This window comes from Passer domesticus, chromosome 1, assembly GCF_036417665.1.
Source record: "Passer domesticus isolate bPasDom1 chromosome 1, bPasDom1.hap1, whole genome shotgun sequence".
NCBI lineage: Eukaryota > Metazoa > Chordata > Aves > Passeriformes > Passeridae > Passer > Passer domesticus.
Genome location: NC_087474.1, coordinates 152,379,869 through 152,403,822, shown reverse-complemented (window position 1 = coordinate 152,403,822; position 23,954 = coordinate 152,379,869). Strand labels below are relative to the sequence as shown.

Genomic DNA, 23,954 nt, shown 5'->3' with positions numbered 1-23,954 from the left:
AGAAGGCGTGGCAAAAAAAGCTTTTGCCACCCTCTTGGAGTTTTTGATGGTTTGTTTGTGTGGGTTTTTAAAATTTTTAATTTATTTTTATTTTGAATAATGCTCATCACTCAATTTTTCTTGAAAGCTTCTTTTTCAAAGAGAATGAATTAAGTTAATTCTGGTCAGAAAACTGTATAGTTTAAAAAATAAGTATTTATTCCTGGATAAAGAAAAGACCAGTAGCCGCTGCTGGTAGAGCTGTGGTGTTTTGCCTTTTCTTATGTTGGCTTGTGTTCAGTTAGTATTTGGCTGATGAGCTTTTCAGCTTGGAGGACTGTAAGTACTTCTGCTATAGAATAAATTTGGTGGAAACTTTCTCTTGAAAGTGTGACATTTATTGATAGCAAATCTCTCTTCAGTCCTAGCTTAGAGAAGGGAACGATCATGGCAGTGCTTTTGATCTCAAGAATCAGTCTGGGTTTCTTAGAATCACAGCTGACTTCTGATGTGATATTGGGAATGTGACAAACATTGGTCTTTAAACCTGAGGTACTTTCATGTGGAAAGAACACATAAACAAAGATTTTAAACAATTAGAGCCCAGGTGCTGTTTCTGGACTTATGTATGCTTTTTGTGTGTTTAGTTATGTGATCTGTCAGCTCTGCCCACCTTTACCTCTGTGGGTGGATTTATTCAATTTAAGGCTCTCCAGTTCAAGTAAGAATTGTAGTGACACTTTATAAAAGAACACGAACTGCAACATGCTGAAGCACAGCTACGTGTGGGTGAGTCAGGAGAGAGCTGGAGTAGCAGCACTAGAAAGAAAAGGAAGTACAGTCATGATAAAACTTTATTTTAATAGGGGAAAAAAGCAACCAACCTAATGAAAAAAGTAAGTCAAAAGACGTCTGTCTCCAGAGGATAGAATGCAAAAGAGTGATATAGTTTGTGTCTTGGCACTCTCCATGTGCACAGATTTTTGTGTCTGTGTGAATCTGTAACACCACACGTGCACACTGTGCAGGTAGTCAGCTGGATTGTGTCTCAAGACACTACTCAAGCAGGGCAGTTTATATCTAAAACAAATCTGAGCTGATGTAGAACTCACATGTACTTTAGGAAACTAATATTTTAATTGCTGGTCAAAATACTTCAGTGATTTTTAAGCCCCTATTTTAGTGTACAAGTGATACAGCCTTTGCTTATGCTCATGTTCCATCTGTTGAGGGCAGGTCCTCCCTGCCAGGGGACAGGCATGCACACACTCTCTCATCAGGGCACTCTGTGTTGCTGACAGTTGTCAGGAAATAAAAAATGCTATGTACAATAAAATTCAATTTCTCACAACGTGCTGGATTTACAACACTGCCAGAATGGTTCAGTACTGCATAATTTTGTGGTTTTGATGTATATGCCATAGCTTCAGTGAAGGAACTAAAAATCACTCACTAAGTTCCAGTAACTTGTGTTTAGCTTCCACAGTTACATGGCTTTTACTTCCTCAGAGAACGTGCCATCTTTGGTCTTAGTATTCTTGCATGTTAAAAAAAAAAAGTTGAAAGTCAAATGCTTTCTTTAAAATGAAAAGCACAATTGTGCTTAGAAATGGTCTATTTCCTGATTCTGAATCAGAGTTTGAAAAAAAAAAGCCCAACAAAAAAAAACACAACCAAGTGTATTTACTTGGTAAAATGTTATTCGCTGCAAAAAGATTGGTGATTTCTTTTTGTCATGTGTTGTAAATGAACACAAATTTCATTTCACAGTTCAAGTTACTTCTTCATAACTTAATCATGAGAGAGATGAGCTATTTTATGTTGATACTTCAGTATATCTCTTTTCAAGGACAGTGCTCTATCTTATGCTACAACTTTTTGTAAGTGCAGAGACAGAAGAAAATTGAAGACAGTGAGTGAAAGCCTTGTTAGATATGTCTGACCAGTCATCATAGGGCTTTATAAATATCCTAATTCTTTGAAGTGTTTGTGTGTAGTTTTTTTCTTGATTTAAAGCTGGTTTATTTAAGGTATTTTTTCTCTCCTTGCCTTAGGCAGTCCCAGGGTATGAATTTCTACACTTCATCTGCTGCCCTTCACTGGAGGAGGGCATCTCATAAAAGTATTTTCTCTCTTATCAGGCGGTTATTGTGTGTAACATCATCTCTGCCTTTCTGCTGTCAGCTGTGCTCTGCTTCAGAAACTGCTGAGGCTGCTCTTGCAGGGCTGGCTCCTAGCGGAAATGTGGAGGCTGTGTCCTGTCTGTGCTGGAACAGAAGTAACTGGAAGGTGGGGTTCATGCTCTTGTTTTACATCTGCTCAGATAGTTTCACTCTCACTGCTCTGTCCTTCCTTATCTTTTATTTAGCACTTACGTAAAAGGCTCTTCTTGCTTGTACTTCAGGAAATATCTGACATAGATAGCATTCTTTGTGTTTTCTTTTGCTCTTACCAGCCATACTTTTCTCTGCTTTGTGCTTCCCCTGAATGCTCCTATACCAGAAAGTTTAGAGTAACTAAAAAGGGCTATTAGTAGAGTCTGAGTAGTACAGTAGGTCTGGTTCTTATCCTACTGCTTCTTTCGTTTAGCATCATTAATATTTGTAATAATCTCTGCAAAGCTGAGGCTAGAACTGCCTGAAAAGGAAGTTGTTTGAATTTTTCACAGAATCATAGAATGGTTTGGGTTGGAAGGGACCTTAAAGATGACCTAGTGCCAAGCCCCCTGCTCCTGGTGGAGAACCTGTTTATCAGTTCTGAATTCAGGGCCAGTCAGGCCAGGAGTCCAGAGAGGTTTTCTTTGAACTGTGATTTGGAATTGGGAATGACTTGTTGAATAGGACATGGCTTCCTTTCTTTTTTTTTTTTTTTTTTTTAATTTTTTTTTTTTTTATTTCTTCCTTTATGCTGGTTCTCAGGGTTTCTCAGTACTTGCAATTTGGGCAGACTGTAGCAGTCTGGTTTGCATTTCTGACAAGTACTCCTTCTGGGACTGGGTAAAGTTTATAGAGCAAGCAAACTTTTCTTCTTTGTGAGGAGCCACGAGACACTACTCTTTTCCAAAGCAGTATTTTGGGGGGGTGAGGAGGTGTAGGAAATTACTTCTGCAGTAAAACTGACCTTCAAGGTCAATACTTCAAACTTTTCTAATATCATTTGAGAGGAACTAAATTCAGCATCTACTGCCTGAGATTTTACAATTATGTAATATTTTATTAATATTTTATTAATACATTTATGCTTTTCTTAGTTATATGTCAGGAATTCTAAAAATCGGTCTTAGCTTTTGTCATTTTTCTTGAGCAAGTTTGAAAAGGTAGGCTTTTTTTTTTTCTTACATAGGTGGAGTCAATATCCTTCCTCCTTCAAATTTTGTAGTTTGCTTACAAAAACAAGCCTGTAGATGAAGTTTGTCTCTGACACAGGAGCCCTGTCCTCAGCCTGGGAACTTAGTGATTAGTTCCTCCTTTGCCTATAGCACCTGGGACAAGCAGTTGACTCTGTACCTCATGAAGTAGGACTGATTTAATCTTTAAATACAAATAGTATGGTCATGGTTTTGAAACATGCTGCATTGTTGTTTTAATAGCTAGCTACACTTCAAAGAAATTATTTTGGAAAACACTTGTGAAGGTTCAGCCACAGAACTATCCCATCTTAATGAGACTTGCACCTCTTGCTGTTGACTTACATGTATTTTATCTAACGTGTGTTTCTAGAAAACTGCAGCACATATAAAGATTGAAACAGTAATATTGGTACCTTTGACTTACCCAGAACAGAAAAGATGGTGTTATCTAGTCTATTTGCTTGGTAATAGGGGATCTGTTTTATCTGCTTATCATATTTATAAGAAAATTATTATATTTGCATTTGTCTCGTAGACCAGCTTCTGGCTCACTATGCATATTCTATTGCATATACTTTAAGCATACTATTTATAATACATCAATATAAAATATATATTTAAACACATGGTATGAAATACTCTGGGATATGCAAATAATTTTTTCAGAATTCAGTAGATGGAGTATGCAATGGAAACAGCTGTACCAGCTGATCTGATATTTTTTTTGTTGAGTGAGATGCTCTAATCCCAGTTGCTGGATTGTTCTGCTCATACAGGTGTGCAGGATAGGTGATTTGAAGAGGTCCATCTATTTCAGTGTGATGAAAAGAACTGTAGTTGTCTGTTGCATAAATAGCAGTAGTCCTCTAAAGCCTGGACTTAGCTAAGTTCACAGTTCTGCTTGCCCCAGCCTGTGTACTGGCTGGGCCACACAAAACAGGCTTGGGAAACTGGTCCAGACTTCAAACAAACAACTTGTGGGCTTGTAGTAGTTCTAACCAGTGAACTTACCCATGTTAGCCCAGTGGTGTGGCTGTTGATAGAGCAGAGGAAGTAAGGCAAGAACTCTTTCATCTCTGACAGTCCTAGCTTAAAATATTTTATTTAAAGTGCTAGAGAGAGCAAAGGAAATAAATACAGATCTTAATTTTATACTTTTGAACTTGCTGTGTAAAAAGGCTTTGTCTTCATAGCTAGTTGAACTGTCTGCTTTCTCCCATGTGAGGGTGGTTGGGTTTGTTTTGTTCTTTTGTTTTTGTTTTTTTTTTAATTTTAAATTCAGTAAATAGAGTAATTTGTATTCCAGATGAGGAATTTGTCTGCATTATTCACTCATAAATGTTAACACCTTTCATTTATCTTGGAAATCCTTTGAGAAAGTTGTCTGGCTGTGAAGAGCATCAGGTTTTGCTTTGAACAGGAAAAAAGATGTGCAGTTCTCTTGTCTGACACAGCAGAAGATGAGCCAAAGAATTGAGCTGTGGCCTTTGGCAGTTCTGTATCTTCCCCTGAATGCGAGGCTTTTCTGTTAAAGGGTTTGTTTTTTTTTTTGCTTTTGCCATGGTTTTTTAGCTTTCTAAAAGGAGACCTAAGGATGTGACTCAACCTGGCAGAAGGAAGGAAACATGAAATGTAGGCTGCTCTCCTGTTCTGAACTTGGAGCAGACCTTTGCAGAGGGCTCTGTATTGTTGCTGAATGAGTGTGGAGCTGCTGTACTGTGCATGACAGACAGGGAGAGCATGGCACTGAGAGTGTTCTGGCTTTTTGGAAAAGACACTGCATGTGATGACATCTTGTGTGTCAGTCACTACAACAAAAGTAACCTACCCTCTCATTTAAATAATCTCAATCCAAAGGAGTATCAGATCCTATTCTTCCTTCCCCATGTTTTTTGTTTGTGGGAACAAAATGCTCTGTATCCTTGCTGGCATGAGAGGAGAGTTTGAGGTGGTGGATTCAGGTGTGCAAACAGAAGTGTGGATAGGAGGATGATAATATTACTGATTCTCCATTTTTATAGCTACTTTAATCATTTTGTCACTTAAGAGGTCTGAATATGATTATTCCTGTCATCTGTTGCTCCAAAATAAATTTATATTCAATACAAATTTGGAAACTGAAGCAGCTATTATTAATATTACACTTCTTGGTTTATAGTAGTTGTCTTTGCCTAATATAGCATGCTATCTAAGGAACAGAAGATGTTTTTCTTTATTCTACTTTTTTAAATATGGTCCGTAGTCCCAGGAAAGATACCTTCATCATGGTGTTACTGTAACTGGTTTTGTTTTCCCGTGACTCAGGGGATGGACAATGTACTGAAGTAAAGTTTTATAGTAAATAAAAAACAAAAAAAAAAGCTCCAAGAAGTCAGCACAAATCACAACTGGTGGTACCTCTGAGCCAGGGGAGAGACTTACACAACCATACACACAGTTTCTCATGGCAGCTGAGGGGAGTGGCAATTCCCAGTACTTTGGTAGTAGGAACAGAATTTTGGGAGGTAACTGAGACCTGGTTGATGGCTGATCCAGGACTTCTGCTCTTGGTCTGTTGTGCTCCAGCTGGAGCTACAGGGTAAGTGAAAAAGGGGAGACCTTCAGGGAAGTAGAGATGGAAGGAGAACAGGTGGCAGAAGATAGACTTTGTTAAAGCTGCAACCTTGTGGGCTCAGTGTTGGATTAATGATCTGTTCAGGTGCCATTTAAATAAAGTACAGTCATGCAGGGCTTTAGGAATAGGTTAAAGACATTTTTGAAGCTTTTGTAGATCAGTCTTGTTGTAATAAAAGTGGAAGAGTCCAAATGAACCAAACAAAACCTCACCACACCATCACTGCCTTTTTCTGCTTGTTTGCAGGGATTGAGTCTGCATGAATTTCAGTAAATGGTTGACCTAGTTTCTTGGCTAGCAAACTAACGTATATGTCTGCTTTTTGTAAAAGCTGGTTATAGACCAGGCTAATGTGTAAGATGATTGGAAATTTTACAGTGTAAATGTAGTTTACTAAACTGAACACCTTAGGCCTTGATTTTAAGGAAATTGAAAGGTAATGTGGTAAAGGCTCAGGTCAGTGTTGGAGGTGTCAGGGATGCTGTAGTCAGCAGCGAGCAGCTCTGGGCAGTGAGAGCAAGCCAGTACTGTAGTGGGGGATGCCTCTGCCAGAGCCAGTCCCATGGGGGCATTCCTTGGACCATCCTGGCTGACCAAGAAGCAATCCAGTACATCTCACTGGGCAGTGGAAGGTCTCCTGCTGGGTTCCCAATAGTTTGGATGTGGAGGGCAACGCAGTGTCTGAGTATGTTGCTGCCCAGAGCAGCATGAAGTTCAACAATGACAAGTGCAAGGTCTGGAGCCTGGGTCCAGGCAAGCCCTGGTATCAGTGCAGGCTGGGGCATGGAGGGGTTCAGAGCAGCCCTGAGGAGAAACACTTGGGGGTGTTGGATGAGAAGCTCAGCATGAGCCATCAATGTGCACTTGTATCCCAGAGCCAAAGTGTCCTGGGCTGCATCCCCAACAGCAGGGCCAGCACGTGGTTCTGTCCCTGTACTCTGCTCTCATGAGACCTCACGTGGAATACTGTGTCCAGCTCAGGAGTCCTCAGCACAGCAAAGACATGGACCTGTTGCAGTGAGTCCAGAAGAGGCCCAAAAAACATTCAGAGGGTTGAAGCACTTTTTCTTTAAAGGCAGGTGGAGAGAGCTGGGGTCAATCAGCCTGGAGAAGAGAAGGCCTTGGGCAGACCTTAGAGCACCTTGCAGCACCCAAAGAGAGCTTGTGAGACAGATGGGGCCAGACTTTCAACATGGGCCTGTTGCACTAGCACAAGACCAATGGTTTTAAACTAAAAGAGGCCAGATTTAGACTAAGGGAGAAATGTTTTGCACTGAGAATAATGAAACACCTGCACAGCTTGCCCAGGGAGGCAGTAAATGCCCCATCCCTGGTAGCATTCAGGGCCAGGTCTGAGCAAGCTGACTGAGTTAAAGACATCCCTGCCCATGGCAGGGTGTTGGACTAGATGATCTTTAAAAGTCTGTTCTAACCCAAGTCATTCTGAGTCTGTGCTTCTTGGCAGGAAGTGATGCATTGGGAAAATCTGTTTTGAGATGTTTCTCTGATCTGGTGATGTGTGTTGATTTTGCCTTATGCATTCATGGTCTGAGTTCTGTTCTTGTTCTGTTGAGCAGTTCAGAATCAGAAAAACAACTTAAAGCAAGTTAATTTTCGGACTTGTGAATGTTTTGATCTGTTGTGTAGCTTTTGCCCTCCTTTACTATCAGGAAAGAAGCAGTAGTTGCATAAACACATAGTTTAATCTTCTCAACCAGGAGAATTGAAATGAACTTTTCTCCAGCTAAAAATGATTAACAGTTTGGCCTAATCTGAAGTTCATCAGAGGCAGTCAATGACATGTTGTCAAGGAAAACTAGAGTTTAACTCATACTCATTGTGCTTTATGTATTCTCTGTGCTGCCAGGGAAAAGTAGCCTGGGAAACTGTAGGTATATGTCCTGCTGGCAGTTGTGGAATATCCTAAAGATCCAAGATTTTGTTGATTTGCATTTCATGTTAAGCATAAGTCCTACCACGAAGTTAAGCAGGACATCATTCCAGGATCAGATTTCTTTCAAACCAATGCTGCTCTTCTGGTCCTTTCAGAAATGTGTTCCAAATGTGACATGTCTCTGCACTGTAGCCATTATTTAAGTCCTTGGTTTACTAACCTGTTATCTCAAAGCAAATTTGTGCTATGTACTGGTCTCCCAGATAGCGCTGACAGACTGTTCTGTTTAAATAAAATTGGGAATCACAGTCTTTGTAGTTGTGTCACAGTCTCAAAGAAACACAAACTGTAAGCTATATCTTAGTATAAAACTGGTATAAATTGTGCATGTAACTGAAGCAGTAATTTGGCAGTACTTGTATGTGACTTTTTTCAACTTACAAGGATTTTGATTGCTGAGTAGCAGCTTTTTGTGTGTAAAGATGAACAGGAAATGATGGCTGTCCCAACTGCATGGCAGCACATTTTGCTGGCTACTTTTTAAGTAACTGGCACAGTCCTGTAAAAGGTGTCTGGGGAAATGAAAAAAAAAAAAAAAATTACACATACCAGCTAATTCTTTTTGCTGTTATTTGTGTTGTACAAGGAAAAAATACTTTTTTCTTCTTTTTATCTCAGTATTCATTAAGCACCACTTGGTTAGACCTGACTTTAGATATCTACCTATAAAAGTCTCTCATGAGAATGGACTGTCTTTTTCTTCCCTTTATACACTTGAAGTGTGGTTAAGTAGGAGGTCTAGGTTCAGCTGTATGAAAGATAGGTTAGAAAATAGATAGGTTAGATAGGTATGAAGGTTAGAAAAGAGAGAAGAGAAACCAAACTAAAACTCAACTGATAATAAATCTCTGGTGTGTAAACTCAGAAGATAAGACAGTCTCACTATGTAAGTGTTCATGGTGGCAGAGCTGAGTTTTATGGGGAATTTCTGAGTACCTGACAGTCTCTGGTGTTGCAGTTTTAAAGAGTAAAGCCAGTGGGAAAGAAACCTTGATCTATTCTTAGGATTTGGGAGGAATTGTGCTGAATAAACACGAAAAGTAAAACTGAAATCTGTTTGAGTATGTAACTGTAACACACTGACTGACTGTCATGTTTTTTGTGTCAAGGGCTGAGTGTGCTGGGGATTGGAGTTAGGCTGAAACATTGGTGTGAATGGCAATGCCTTTGGAATTAAAGAGGGTTGATGAAAGTTGCAGTTTTAACTCTAATCTGTAAACAATAAAGTTGAGATTGTTTTTAATAGTTAGCTGGGGGAAAGGTGTAAGTGTATACAGATATTAAATCCTGCAAGTACTTGACAGGCAGAACTCCTCTGTTGTATCGCAGACATTGATGGAATTTTGACTTTGGTGAAAAGCAGGCTGCTACATAACCCATAACTACAGCTGTTTTCTTGGAACCAGTTACATCATTTACAGCATGGCTTTAACTGTGTTCCTGGCATGACAGCCTTCCCCCCTCCTGATTTTAAATTTTTTTTTTAAATTTCCTGCTTTCTCAGAGCTAACCTTTCTGTGCAGCAATAAAAGATGTGTCTTCCTGTCTCCCCTGGTAGATAATGGGGGCTGGTGATAAAGTGGTTAATATTGCCTCCTACTACTAACTCTGTCCAGTTTGCTCCTTCTAAACTTAAATAAATTTGTAGTAGTTCTGCTCAGAGTTTATAGTTCATTACGTTCATTTTCAGTTTCAGTGGTTGTAAGTCTAAAAACCTTCTTTCTCAAGGCTTTTCCTCTGACAGTATCAGGCTTGTAAAGAAGTAGCAATAATTCTTACTAATCCAATTTCAATAAATGGTTGTCAGTGACAAGTTACTTGTGAGGACCAGAATGGGTTATGTCTGTAACTGTCCTAAGAAATTCCAGCATCCTCCCTGCTTTTACATGTTTTTCAAAGAAAGAAAAAGCTGGTAATTCAGGCCAGTTAACCTTATTTGTGTTGGGAGGAGAAGTGGGCATTTTCAGATCTGATGGCAGAACAGATCTTTAAGGTTCTTGCCACTTACTGTCTGGCAGATGCCTTTTATAGAATATCCTCCCATCAAAGTTGTGAAGGCAAATGCTTTAAATAAAAATTTGGAGATGAATTTCATCCTGTGATCTTTGTTACAAACAATTTTCTCTGTCAGAGTGATTCAGGAGTAACATGAGATTGATTGCTCTGATGCCTGCCTTTGAATTCTGTACAGTTGTGCCAGTTTAATATTAGTTTTGTATGTGCTTTAGAATATGATGGGAGACTCCCTTCACCTACAAGGAGGTATTGAATTCACCCTTTTTCTTTGCCTGTTCATATATGTACCACAAAATTGTCTTAACAGTTTGAATGCTATCTCCCCACTGAAAGCATCCAGGAATGGCATTCCTTGATTTTTATCTCTTTTCTGCCATGGAAAAGAACAAACTGCCAAGACTTCTTTGCCAATTAAGAATACTCTTCTGCATTTCTTTGTAATTATAGCTACCTAGAGACAGTGTAAATTAAAGAATCTTTAACAGTGCAAGTGCATTAATCTAGACTGACTGAACAGATACTGGGACTTGCTTAACTTCCCCTTTTAGTCAAGTAACAGAGGTAGGCTGAAAGCCTGCCTGCTCTTAACTGTGATACAGTGCAGCTATAAAAATTAATGTTTGGAGTAGTTCTGAGTTAAGAGATGTATAAGAACAAGGCTGGTAGCTGCAGATACTTCTTCATTTTCCCCTCAGGTGAGTGCAAAGTTTATTCATATTTTAATAATTTGCCCAGGGACTTACTTCTATATACAGAGATTTCTCCCAGACTTGTACTATTTGGCCTGGTCTCTTCTCCTCAAATAGTTGTAGGACTTTTTTTTTTTTTTTTTTGTCTTTCTTAACTAAGCTGTGGATCTGGAGTTGCTTGCTTTTTAATAGTGTCCATTTTAGACTCTGAGTATCAATTCTCTAAATAGGGAAAAGTAGACTTGGTTAGAATTTTTGAAAGCGGAAGCAAAGTCTTAAGGGTCAGTCATTTCAGAGTTGCTCATTTTCTATTAAAATATCCAGCTAAGCATTTTTAAAGAGTAAACAGGCCAAAGTAAGTTTTTTATTCTTCAGCACACTAAGGAGAAGGCTGCAAGCTATGAATTTGCATGTTGGGAATGGTGTTTATGGTGTTGACTTTAAACTGTGTTGCAACACTTGAGTGCCTTACTGATTTGAATATGCCTGATAACAATGCTTGCACACCCGGGAAGCCTGCTGAGGGTGAGGGAGCAGGCAGCCTGATGGCAGATCCAAAGTCATGAACAGTCACACAGATAATAGAATGTATTAAAGCATTATTAAGACTCAAGCTTTCAAAAGATTTCATAGTTAAGAAAACTTTCGTGTAGTTCTGATTTCTGATAAAAGGTAGCAATAGGTTTGGGTTACAACACAAACTATTCTTTTGCCCTCCGTAGAGCATGTTTCTCTGTGTTAACTTAGGAAGGGTGCTGATGTGGCTGAGTGTAATTTAGAGCAGTTTTTTATGTAAAGAGTGCATGATGTTTAGGGTTCTTTGCCTCACGTTTTTTCCCCATTGTAAATATCTAAAGTAGTGTAAGATGTGAAATGTATATCCTGTATTTACGCATTTTATTTACTTACTAGGACTTGCAGTGGAAAACTTTGACAGTCATAAAATTGATGATATGAAATATTAATTCAGTTTAAACCAGAAATTCTAGAGCTGCCCTCCTTTTGTGGGTGCAAGACAGCAGCTTTGTGGGAGCCCAGAGTGCAGTGACCATAGTGAAAAGTTCCCATCAACAGCAGCATTGTGAATAGTGGAGTGTATCAGGTATAGCCACCTGTGGGCTGGTTTCTGGCTGTGTCTCTTTTTCTGTCCCTCTCCCCCACCCCTTTTTTGTTACTATCTGGTCTTAAGTACCCTTCTTTTCACCTTGTGGATCTTTTGAACTTCCATGTCACTCTGTGTGTGATGTAACTCTGCTTGAGTTTGTGTGCTGAGGAATGATCCTGTTTGCCATTCCCCTGCTCTTGCAGTCACACGTCTCAGAGGAAGTAAAGTCAGCGTTCTGCCTCTGGGCTGGCAGAGTTAGGGCTTATTATGACAAAAAGTAGGAAGAGCTGCAGTTGGAAGGAGGTTGAGAATCACTGCCTTTAAGCAGTAGCTTTTATTGTCTAGTAGAAAAGTTATAGCTCTGTTTTCTGAAATAAATCTGCTTCAGTGGCTTGGCACTACCCCAATGTACCTTTTTGGAATAGTGATCCTTGACATAAGTGAGTGCTGAAGCAGCTCTTTCCCATTCCAGGCAGAGTGCTCAGTGGAAGAAACTAAAAGTCTGTAAAATACTGTAAAATCATCTGTTTGATGATTCCTTATGATAATCAAAACTTTGATAGTGTGTACAAGAGTTTAAGGTAAGGAAGACATTATTTCCTCAGAGTTTAATTTCCTACCAAGTGTTGCTCTTGTATGTGCACATGTATGTGCACAAAGGCAGCACATGGGGTTCCAGAAACTGCCTCAAATACGAGGTTCTCAGTGAATTAGTTCTTGTTATTGTTGTATTCCGGTATTAACAGGATGTGATACCTTTCAGGGCAAGGTCTGTGTGCCTGAAGTTACAGGTTTTGTATCTTCTCTTGTATTTGCTGGTGTCAGATTCGGCAGAGGAGCATAGCTGCTCATGCCCTCTGCTATCTGTTAGGAATGTGACACGGAACCAGAGTCAGAGGTACCACCTTTCTGAACTACCCTTGTTTCCTTGCCTGACTCTTGAGAATGTTTTTCATGGTCTCATGAGCTGCTTAATCACTCCTCTGTTTTGTCATGGTGTTCATGATCAGGGAGGATAGTCTGACTGACTAGCAAATAAACAGCTGGTTTCACTTTTTCAGGTATGGTTTATTCTTCAATAGTTCTATAGACTTGTTATAGACTCTTGTTGTATGAGAGAGGATAGAATTTGTTGATCTTGTTAATGGTCTGAGCACAAAGGCTTTTGCTTGAAGGCTTCTTCCATGACAGCAGCATATTCTTTAAATTAAATACACCTACTAAAATGAAAATTGTACATTTACACTCATTTTTCATTTTAGGAAATTGTGCCAGTGTAGGTTCAGTGTTGTGTTTTAAGAAGTGTATTCTAACTACAGGCCATCTTATGACATTGATGTCATAAGATAATTGAGCAGTAGCCAGTGTTGAAGTTGGTTGATCTGGATAAAACTTTTTTCCCTCAGTCACATTGTTTGACATGTGCATATTTTCCTTTTTTAAAAAAATATTTTTGTTATCTTTGGAAAGGATAATTTGATCAGCAGTTTGGAACACTTGATTGATTTTATAATTAAAATAGTCTTAATAAAAGATTTTTTTTGCACTGTAACATGCATATTTGAAGTGAAGTCACTGTTTATATCCAGGATTAGACTGGACTGTCTCAAATGATTAATTAACTTCTTACTGTCTGTAGGGCCTTAACTTAAAGGCTTAAGAGGCTCAAGTTTTCAGCAGTAAAACAGTAACTTCCATTATTTTTCAGGCTGATGGATGAGAGTTTAACATTACTATCTTTGCTGGACAGAAATGCAGTATCTGATTTTTGGAGTCTGTACTGCTTCAGCAACTTCTGTCTGTAATATCATGTAGTGCAGAGATTTTGGAGGTATTCTGCACGTGTGCTTCACGTAGAGTATCCTCACTGACTGCCTGGAGAGTCACTAAACAGCCTCTTCTGTGCTTGTGCCTTTATCCATTGCTGCCCTTAGCAGTTCTTGCTGTACCAGAATTCAAAGACAACACACCTGGCTAAAGTCCTTCTCTTCTTAGTGTTGAATGTTTGGCCTTATCATGAAGGAAGATAAGATAAGGAACTGAGGTATGGCACTGTTAATTACCTGGAAGCAAATAGGAAGTCGTAGTAAAAAACAGGGATCAAATGCATATTTCTCTAGTTACTGCAGCAACTGGGCTGAGTTTCTGTAACTGAATGACTGCTCATAAAACATGTTTATAAGATAGAAGCAAAGTTAGTAATAGGATATGGGACTGCTTCAGTTTCTCTGCGGTGATACATTAACTGAAAGTAGATCCAAGTGAAACCTTTTCATACTTTCAGATCTGGAAGATCTTAGTCATTGTTGGTGGCTTTGTCTTTAATACTTTTTTTACTGATACTTGTATTTTTAATAAAATAACAATTTGCACAAAAATGAGATGGAGGCCCAGAAGGCCAACATTCATTTCTAGATTTGAATGATACGACAATGAATAAGTTAATATTAGTCTTGTCACTAAATTATTGAAAGCCAGATTATTTTTTATTTAAAGACAAGAAAGCAACTGGAAGCCTCTTGTTCATGCAAAGGGGTTTTGCACTGGTCGTTGTGAAGTCAGCCCTCCTTTTGTCAGTGAGCTTTCTTTGGTGCTCATGACAATACCGTTAGGCAAAGAAATTTTCTAGTTCAGCCACAGTGAGAAGCATATCTTTATTAAGAAGATTTATCGTTATGTAAGTCTTCTTACTTCCTCTGTCTTGTTTTTGTCACATTCCAGTATTCAGAAATTGCTGGAAAATGTCTGTTGTTGGAAAGGTCCTGCTATAAGAGATTTCTTCTATAAGAACACTCATAAATCATCCAGTTCTTTGGCAGTGTCTTTGCCACATGAGATGTCCCTGATAAATTGTGTGAGTTCATGAATGGCAATACAAATAATTCCATAGTAGGTAATGTTTGCTTTAGCCCATGCTGGGCATGGTGACCCTCAAACTAAACACTGTGAAAGTTAACTAGCTTTACTTACTCTGAGACTCCTTCTGAGAGAGATATGGGAGCTTTCTGTAGATGCACTGAGTGAGGCCAGCAAGGCTCAGTCAGTCCTGTTAGAGCAGATGATTTAACTTTTCTGAGTGCTCCTAATTGTCCATGTGTGTAGCCTTCTTATGTCAGCAGCCAGACACATATATGGTGTGCAATTAATTTTTGTATCTGTACTAAATCCAACACACCCTGTAGGCACTGAATCACAGTCCTTGGACGGATGAGCTCTGCAGCACCACGTGATGGATCCAGCTCCTTGCTGGGAGTTACACATCCATGGCGTGTGTGCACGTGCTTCCCTCTGTACCTCTCCAAGCTGGAGCTTGTGCTGGGCTTCCAGCACACATTTCCTGTCACGCTCTTCCCATTCCCGCCTTTCTGAGGAGCTCTGGAGCCTCTGCCTGTTCTTTGGTTGAACATTAACCTCGTGTGTGGCACCGCCCGTGCTCTGGTTGCGCGGTGTGCTAAAGGGCCCTGTGGGTTTCTCATGGAGGAGCAGCCTAAAGCACGCTCTGCCTGTAGAGCAGCTCTCTCATCACATGGTTTGATGGAGTCCCTGATCTAAATTTGGAGATTGTAGAAGCCAGGCACCGTAATTTGGAGTCTGGTTACACATACTAGTGCAATTTATCCCTGGTTTTCAGTGATACTCTTGAAGTTGGTGGTCCTAGGACTTTTTTCTGGGATGCTCAAAGTGCTTGTACTGATGATACTCTTGTTGAATGTGGTGGCATCTGCCTGAAATAAATGGTAATTGGATGAAAGGAAGCTGCTACCTATGCATGTCTGTTTTTGGAGCTTTACTTAAATACAGCAACTCTGTGTCTGCCAGAATTATGATGGCCATGATTCCAGAGTTTTGTGTAATACAGTTCCTTTTCTTCATGTGTGGATTTAAGTTGGGTTTTGTGGCTGTATTTCTTCATGGAAAGTGGTTCTTCAGAATCTGTTAGTCTTAAGTAAGTCTTTTGAGCCTTAGAGTAGCAAAAAAGCTTTGTAGTGTTGACACATCTCTAAAAAAATTTTTTTTTTAATTATTATTTGACTTCTGTTCCAGAGTAAAGTTTGATTTCAAAGCTTGAACTAACTGCCTTGCTGCAATCTCTAGAACATGTGTGTGAATATTTGAACATTGGAGTTTGTAATTTTGCTTAAGCAGAAAAATGTAAGACTTGATCTTAAATGCTTCCTTTGTTACTCCAAATACAGGGTAATATAGAAAAAATTTTTGTGCTCCTCTTTTGACTGAGGTTGTAACTTGCACATTAAATGTAGGAAAAATGCCTCTGGAAATGATGGCATCTACAAGTACCCTGTGAACAAAGATTGTGTTCTATCTCAGTACATACTTAAATAAGAGGATGTGGGAACGTAAGAATGGCTTGAAAATTCATCAGATTTCCTGTGCAGAAATAGGAGTCCAGTTGCCTTTAATATCTTGGTAGTGAGAAGCGGATGTAAAAGCTGAGAGTCGACAGACAACCTTGTCAGGGTGAGACTTTCTACTCGAGGTCTCAAACATAAGCTTTGCAGTTTATTTTTTTTTTCTTTTTTTAACAAATATTGGATCCTGAAAAGATCATTCAGACTGCTTAAGCTAAGAGCTTAAACTATTTACTCATCAGATAAAGTTAGGTACTGTAAACATCACTAAGAGCTGGAACTAATGCCTGCCTCTCCATGGACTAGATAACAAGCTTGTCTAAATCCAGCTGATTAGAAAACGGGGGGAAAAAGGATATATTGACCAACTACCCAGAGTAAGGGCTTCATAGCATCTTTCCTAGGCTGTCTTCCCCCCTCAGAATTTTTAAATTACAGACTTGTTGGCATAATGATGGGTAGAAGGGACACCTGACTCTACCCTGTATTTAAGGAGTCTTGAATTGATTGTCTGCCTGAGAGCCAGGCTCGTGCCTCCCTCCCAGCTGAAGCTGGGACACTTTCTGAATAAGAATATGAAGAACACTGAAGCTGGGACATGTTATGAATAGGGGCTTCACGTGTGTGTCCAGGAAAGAGTAAGCACAACAGAGGCTGGTGAGAAGGAATTTTTATGGAGTGGAAAAATCTTTAGTATTTCGTCTTTGCTTAGGACAGATCTTTTTCCAAGGAAGATCTTAAACTGATCTTGCAGTTAGGATATGCAGCTTCTATCCTATAATTACAAGCCTTAACTTACTGAAGAGTTTGTGTAGCTTGCTCATAACTGTCACTGTTAAAGCTCTTAGAAAGCAGAACTGGTCCACTGGCTCTGGTCACATGAGGATCTTCTTTCCTTGTGCCTCTGAAGGCAGGAGAAGAAACAGGACTCCATGTGTTAATTCCTGGTTTCCGTAATGTCATTCAGTGCCTTGGTTGGGTGTTGTGTATCTAAGGAGAAAACACACCCTAACTGGGATCTGAAGTAAAAAAATTTGTGGCATCTGTACTTGAGAGTGAAGAAATATTCCAGGTTGTGCCTTGTGCCTGTTTCTCTGTATGCAAAAATATTTTATGACAAAAGAACTGCTCCTGACATTTATTATCAGAATTATCAGACTTTGTACAAGGACTCTGCACTTCTGACCAAGTTTCTGTAAGTTACATGATATGAAATTAATTGTCCTCTTTCTTTGTATTTATCAAGAACATCCTCTCATTAGAAATAGGAAAAGATTAGTCCTGTCTCAGTCTGTCTGTACGTACTTGCCCTTTTCACCCTGCTATGGAAACCTGTTCCATTACTAATCTGGAGAACCTGTCTTCTATGTCCTGCCTCTTCATCTCTGACTTGAGTCACTCTAGGACTTGAGTCACTCTCAGAAGAGTAGTTCTGTTTCAAAAGGGAACTGGAGAAAATACTCAGCATGTTATTTCAAGTCTGGCATCAAATGTATTCTTCTCTGCTCACAGTTAAACTTTAATCCTGTCTAATAGAAGAGTATTCAAATGATTGGCATATTTACTGCTTCCACATTTGTCTTTGAAACAGAGGTATGTGCTTATTGTATGGCTAAATGGAATAAGTATTTAGCAATTTCAGTTTAGTTGTTTTTTTACACAAGAGCTACTTTCTTCTTATTGCTGCATCTGTAATAAATGCAGATATAGGTTCATGAGCTCCAAGAAGCTGAGTAAATTAGGGCTTGAAGGTCATTAATAGTCTGGTAGGAGTCAGAACTTCTGCAGTGTGAGCAAAGTCTACTGGAATTGGAGCATACACTATTTCCAGTTATAATTAATAAATAATAAAGCAAAAAGTGATAAGAATAGTCGTCTACTAAATGTCAGTCCTTCTGTAATACTTAGTTATTTTGAAAACCTGTATTTTTAAGGGCAGTTGCTAAACTGTGCCACAGTACTGAGCTTAAAATGCCAAGTCCAGTGTTTGAAAGCTGCAATACGGCACTGACAGGAGAAAGTGTTCACAATTGGAAATCCTTTATATGACTTTGGAGTAATTACTGGAGGAAAAGCTGGTCACTGTTCTGTTTGGTAAATTACACTTCAGAGAATACATTGTGTTGGGCTGATAATACTTTAAACCTCGGCCAAATGTTTGCCATAGGACAAGGGAAGGTTATGTGTGTCTTCCATCTCTGTCTTTGCGACTCTTAGCTAACTGGGCAATCCTAATTTACTCTCAAAATTAGCTTCTAGTATATGAATAAATATTAGAGGTACATTTTTAACCATTGTTAGTGGTTTTGCAGCTCAAACCTGTGTGGACTAGCTACACATAAGTCCTGTAACTTATGCTGAATGAAAAAAAAAGGAATATTTAGCTGTTGAAAATGGTGTCACTAGAGTGCTCTGGTGTTACATGGAAGCAGAGCTGCAGGCTTCTGCAGGCAAATAGTTTTAACCTTGGAATGTGTCTTTGCATCAGTGTATGATGTACAGTTGAAGCTCAAACTATTGAGTTTTAGTGTAATTATTTGATCTTAAACACTTTGTTTCATTTCTGTTCTGGAAATAAAGGAATTACAGCTTACTTTCTCAGCTGTGCAGAAGCGAATAACTGGGGATTTTTGAATAGTTCTCAGACTACCAATTCCTCAAATCACAGGAGAATTTCCTCTTTCAACTGAAAATTAAAGTTTTGGCAAAGTATGTTCATAAGGGAAAAAAGTAGCCTGTATCATTTTAGAGGGATATGAAATGCTCACATTTTCTTGCTGTGGACCTATTAGTGAATTCTAGTATTTTTATGTTTTCTTGTTTTTGTAGGACACTGGTTGTGTTGCTTTCTGGCTCTTTTTTGCATAGCTATTTACTATGAAGAGTAGCCTGCCAGAAGCTCTGCAGGGGTTATTTTGACTGCTCAATGTGTGTGCTGTCTTAGTCTGACACCAGAATTGTTTGTAAGCTGCCATAAGCCTTCTGACACTTAGTTATCTTTATGGATCTTTATGGCTTATTTTTAATTCAGCTCATTTTGTATACTCTGCATTTCAGATGTGTCCTGGGATGGGCTGTTGTGTCTAGCAGTCTGTTGTGATCTGTGTTAGGGAGGATACATCACCCTAAATCCACATTACTGTGTCTCCTGTGCTTTCTATGTTTTGGACTAAGCAGGATCAAGCACAGGCAAAGATGATGTGTGCAATGTGGTTTTTAAATGTGGTTCATATCTATACAACAGTGTAGGTATACAGGCTAGGTGGAGTCACTCCTAAATGGAATTCAGAGAAAGCTTTTGAACTGAAATAGCCTGCACGTTGAGTTGTGGAATCTCCATTTGTCTGGGCTTTTGAAGGTGCTGTGCAGGTTACCAAATAAAGAGGAAATGAAATGGCATTTCAGGCCCCAGATAGTCACTTCAGTAGTGTCCTTGGGATGTGATTGTCTGACTGGAGCAAGGCAGAGACCTGGAGTGTGGGCTGTTGGGTCAGCAGTTGAAGGTTTGGGCAGTATCCAAGGACAGACTGACCTCTGCATCTGCTTCCTTCTGCATCTCGGCCCTGAGTCATGCCTGTTACCTGCTTGTGAAGACATGTAGCCAGTTCTGACATGGGCTGCAAGCATCAGTCTTGCTTTAATGGTGGCAAAAACTGCAAAATTATTTAACTTGAAGCTCTGTGTAGGCACCACTATATCTGACAATGACTGCCTGTTTTGCCTCAGTATTTCAGCAAGCTGTCTTGGATGGAGTGCCCTGAATCTTTCACTAAAACCATCTAAGCCCTGTGTTAGTGGCTTTACCCTTTGCTCCTGAGGATGTAGCCATTAATAAATTTCTCAGAAGTTTTCTTCCTTGTAGCTCAAATGAGTGTGAAACTTGGAGGCTTGAGAAGCACTTGCTGTGCCTCTGCCTGTTGAAACATGTACACCAGGGAAAAGCAAACACTGCGATTCACAGAAGGCTTTTTGCATCTTTATGGTTAATGGTTTTCTTGAGCATGAATTTTGTATGGAGAACAAGATTTAATCAGGTGCTGTGCTAATTCCACCTTCCCCTTAAGTGACAAAACTAATGAAGTAAGGGATGGTCGCTTACATCAAGAAGTGAAGTCTCCCTAATTTAGCAGGAACAAGTAGGTTTATTGTCTGCTTCCTTCTTTTGAATTCATCATCCTACAAAGCTATGCCAGCACAGTGTGTGGAGGGCAGGCAAGGATATCTCCTGGGAGTGAGCTTACTCTTTTGTTGTTCACCTGCTATTCTCATTAGCCTGTCAAAGAAACAATGTTAATTTACTCCACAAAGGTCTGTTGAAGTAAAGAAAATCAGTTTGTGAACAAATCTTGTCTGTAAACTAAGATGGCAGCTAACTTGGCTTTTCTCAGCTATGCTATTTATACCATAGGTTACAGTTTGGGGATGTGTTATTTAAAAAGAAAAATAAATCTCTCTTGAGAGATTATCTAGATCATATATAAAGAATTGTTGCCTTGAAAGCTGTAGAGATCTTCCGAAAGGGCCACATTTTCTGCAGCTTTTTCTGTATATGCTCCCCCTTCAGCATCCTTGTCCTTGCTGTGTGCAGGGCTGCCCAGTGCTCCTGTGCAGCAGCCTCCTTCCTCTCCAGTTCCTCCTATCACACCAGGCTTAATTCTTGGCCCTGTGCTGGCAGATGATGTGCTTCCAGTGCTTTTCTGGACGTGTCCATCATCTCTTCAATCCACTGTAACCTATGGCAGTTCTGCCAGGTGGGATTCTCCCATCCAGGATGGCCCCACAGCTATTGCTGCTGGCACTGGCTTCCCTTTCTCACCTGAAGGCAGTCTGCAGGAATGGGTTATTAGGGAGGAGGGACTACAGCACAGGGAATGCTGAGCAGCCAGGAGTGAGAGCAGTGCAGCACTGGAGAGGGCACAAGGGTCTCCAGTGGGCTTAGGTATTCTTTTCAGTAAACCAAAATCCTGCTTGTGATTTCAGCAGTTACAAGGAGATTTAACCATTTGAATTTGCCATGTGTCCTGCCAGTGGAACAGTGGAAATATAACAATTTTTCTGTTTAATGAAATGATCAATCATGCTTGAAAAAAAATCCATTTTTGGTACTGAATAAGAAGCTTTTCATACTGCAGTGTAGCAGGGTAGAAGAAAATGTTTTTTATTGAGTGTATTGAAGGAACTTGTTGAGTTTCTTAAATGGTCACTCAGGCAGCAAGACTTCCAATTCTGTTATGGACTGTAGGCAGGGCTAGAACTGCTCTGCTGTGCTCTTGCTAAGCAGCCTGAATGAAAGGATCTTATGGCTTCCATTCGGTTTATAAGATAATTCTTAACCTATACAGTTGTCTGGCAAGAGGTCCATGAATGAAGGGGACTGAATAGGGTGGTGGAACAATTGTTTAAACAAAGCCTGTGCATTAATGGAGTGAATGTGTTTTGGATGTTTTTTTTTTAGATTTCCCCTTCTGCAAGAAAGAGAAATAGTGCTTCTTACAACATTTGGAGGGCAAGAAAAACCAAACCACCAACACATTAACTTGACAGGCAGTTGCTTATCTTAGGTACTGCCTTGACACAAATTGGCAAAAGTTATCATTAGTGAATATTACTCTTTCCTTGGTTTTGCTTTTCAGCTGTCTGTTGTAATTATTTGCTTCGATGTAGCTGTGAATAGGATGCCTTGGTTTTATTTTGCCATTATATTTGGCATAGTTTCTCAGAGTCCTTGCCTTCTTTTCTCCTAGCTCCTCAGGTTGCAAATTTTTCCTTTGCAAAGAGGGCAGGAGGCAATGGATGGCATCTTTTAATGGGAGTTTTCACTGTGACTAAAATCATTCCCCAGCCTTGATACTTGATAACTCTTCCTCTTCCCTCCACCCTTCCCAAGATGGGACAAATCAGTAATGTTATGGTGTTTGTGATTAGAAATTTAGCTGTAAAGCAACATATTTTTGTTAAATGCCCATTAATCAGGATTAACTGATACAAGAGGAACTGCTGATAGCTGATTAAATACAAATTAACGCTGAATATTTCATGCCTGTTCAGCTGGATTTGAAATGACATGACAGGGATTTTATATTTCTAAACCTAGTTCGTGCTAAAAACAGACAAGTTGCAGAATATGCTTGACTTTGCTTTAAGAAGTAGAAAGAGAATTGGAGGACAGAATGGGAAGATCACTCTTTAAAAGAAACTTTGAGATGTGGGATATTAAAAAGCAGGATTCTGGTGCCAGGAATACCTGAAGCAGGAGCAGCAGTGGTTTTAATGGAGACAGTTTAAGTGACGATACCCAAATATTTAAATTAACTGAAATCCTTGAAAGAGAAGCAGCCTACAAAACCCCAAAGGGAAAAGAGTTAGGAACCTTTCACCACAACAGAAAGGTACCAGTTCTGGGCAGTTCATCACCCAGTTACTGTACTAAAAATGGTAGGCTGCTTGCTATATAAATTACTCCAAATGAACTGAAATACCCTCCAAGTGCTTGCAATGGAATCTCAGTGCTGCATTTCCGTAGGAAATGCTGTTTTGTCTGACCATACAAATACGGATTTTTCTAAACCAGAAGCTTAGTTTGGAAGCAGAAAATCATAGCAACCCCAGAGAAGTTCAGATAGGTGAAAACATCCATTGCTGGGATTTTTCTTTAACTGATGAAAACTGTAGCAATGAAGTGCTTTTCCCTGTGTGCAATATATGTGGCACTGTAAATAAAGCTTGAACTGAGACCTACTTTTTTCTGCTGCAATTATGTGTAACTTGGCTCCGTAATGCAGAGATGTAATGCTCTATTTTTTGTGCTGTAACCATATGTAACTTAACTCGGTAATGCTGAGATGCAATGCTCTATTTCTGATGCTTGTGATCATGGCTAGCTAATAGCCTTACTGACTCACAGAAGAGTTTGTAAGGATGCTTCTCTGTTTGCTTGTAATGTCACTTCCATAAAATCACCAAGTGTTTTTGAAATCGGCATGTCTCATTTGCATTCCTGAAGGATTATGTAGGGTCCTTGGCACTGCAGGATTAACTTTGATTTACCCCTGGCACTGGTTTATGTGATTGAAATACCGTGTATTGTTTATGTCTAATGGGGTTCTTCTGTTCTTTCAGATTGTGAGGACGAGCTGCTGCATCAATAATCTGAAGAAAGGAGTTCTCTGTTAAGACTGCAAGAAGATACTGCTAACTGGTAAACACTTGCTTGGGTTTCTTTGCTTGTAGAATATTTCTTTGTTTTCCATATTTTAGGCTAAGGAGTACAAAGTATTTTGATCTGTTGAAAGCAGAAATTTCATGATTTTTTTTTTTTCTAACTGTCTTACAAAGACTTCTTTCTAACAAAGACTCAGTAGCAGTGGATAACATTTAAATTGGAATACAAATTGATTAAATTCCTGCTCTCTCAATAGAAAAAAAAGACTGTTGCTTTTTTTTTCGTGTAATGACATGTTAGACATAGTTTGTTTGCCTTTTTAGCCGAGACAAATACGATATGTCTGTACTGTGTTCTGTATGAATACTATTTGAAGTGTGATAGTGCAAACAGTGAAACTTCAAATATAGTGCTTCAGAGTCTGGAGAGAGAAAAAAGGAAGCCGTAACAGAAGTCCAGATGCTTTGGAAGATGCCATTAATGTGGTTGTAATTATTCAGTGGATGTTTGTTGAGGCCTAATTTTCACTGAGAATAATGTATGGTAATAAAACTAAGGACATCTTGTGATTCCCAGACACACCAAGTCATGTGCAGGCTGCTTTTATGTACAGAACAATAATAGGATCATCAGTGAAGAGCTATGACCACTTAATAGCAGTTTGCCAGTCTATAAGTTAAGAAGGTGTTGAGCTACAGTATTACACAGCAATCACA

The 23,954-nt window shown here is 39.4% G+C and overlaps 1 protein-coding gene across 9 annotated transcripts in view; it reads left to right on the top strand.

Moving 5' to 3' along the window:
• The window catches only part of CYRIB (CYFIP related Rac1 interactor B), a 94,991-nt gene that overhangs the window by 29,434 nt on the left and 41,603 nt on the right, over nt 1-23,954 (top strand). For all 9 annotated transcript variants that reach the window (XM_064397117.1, XM_064397097.1, XM_064397075.1 and 6 more), the window contains exon 2: nt 23,196-23,274. The gene's annotated coding sequence lies outside the window, so the exon portion shown is untranslated. The remainder of the gene's footprint in view (nt 1-23,195; nt 23,275-23,954) is intronic.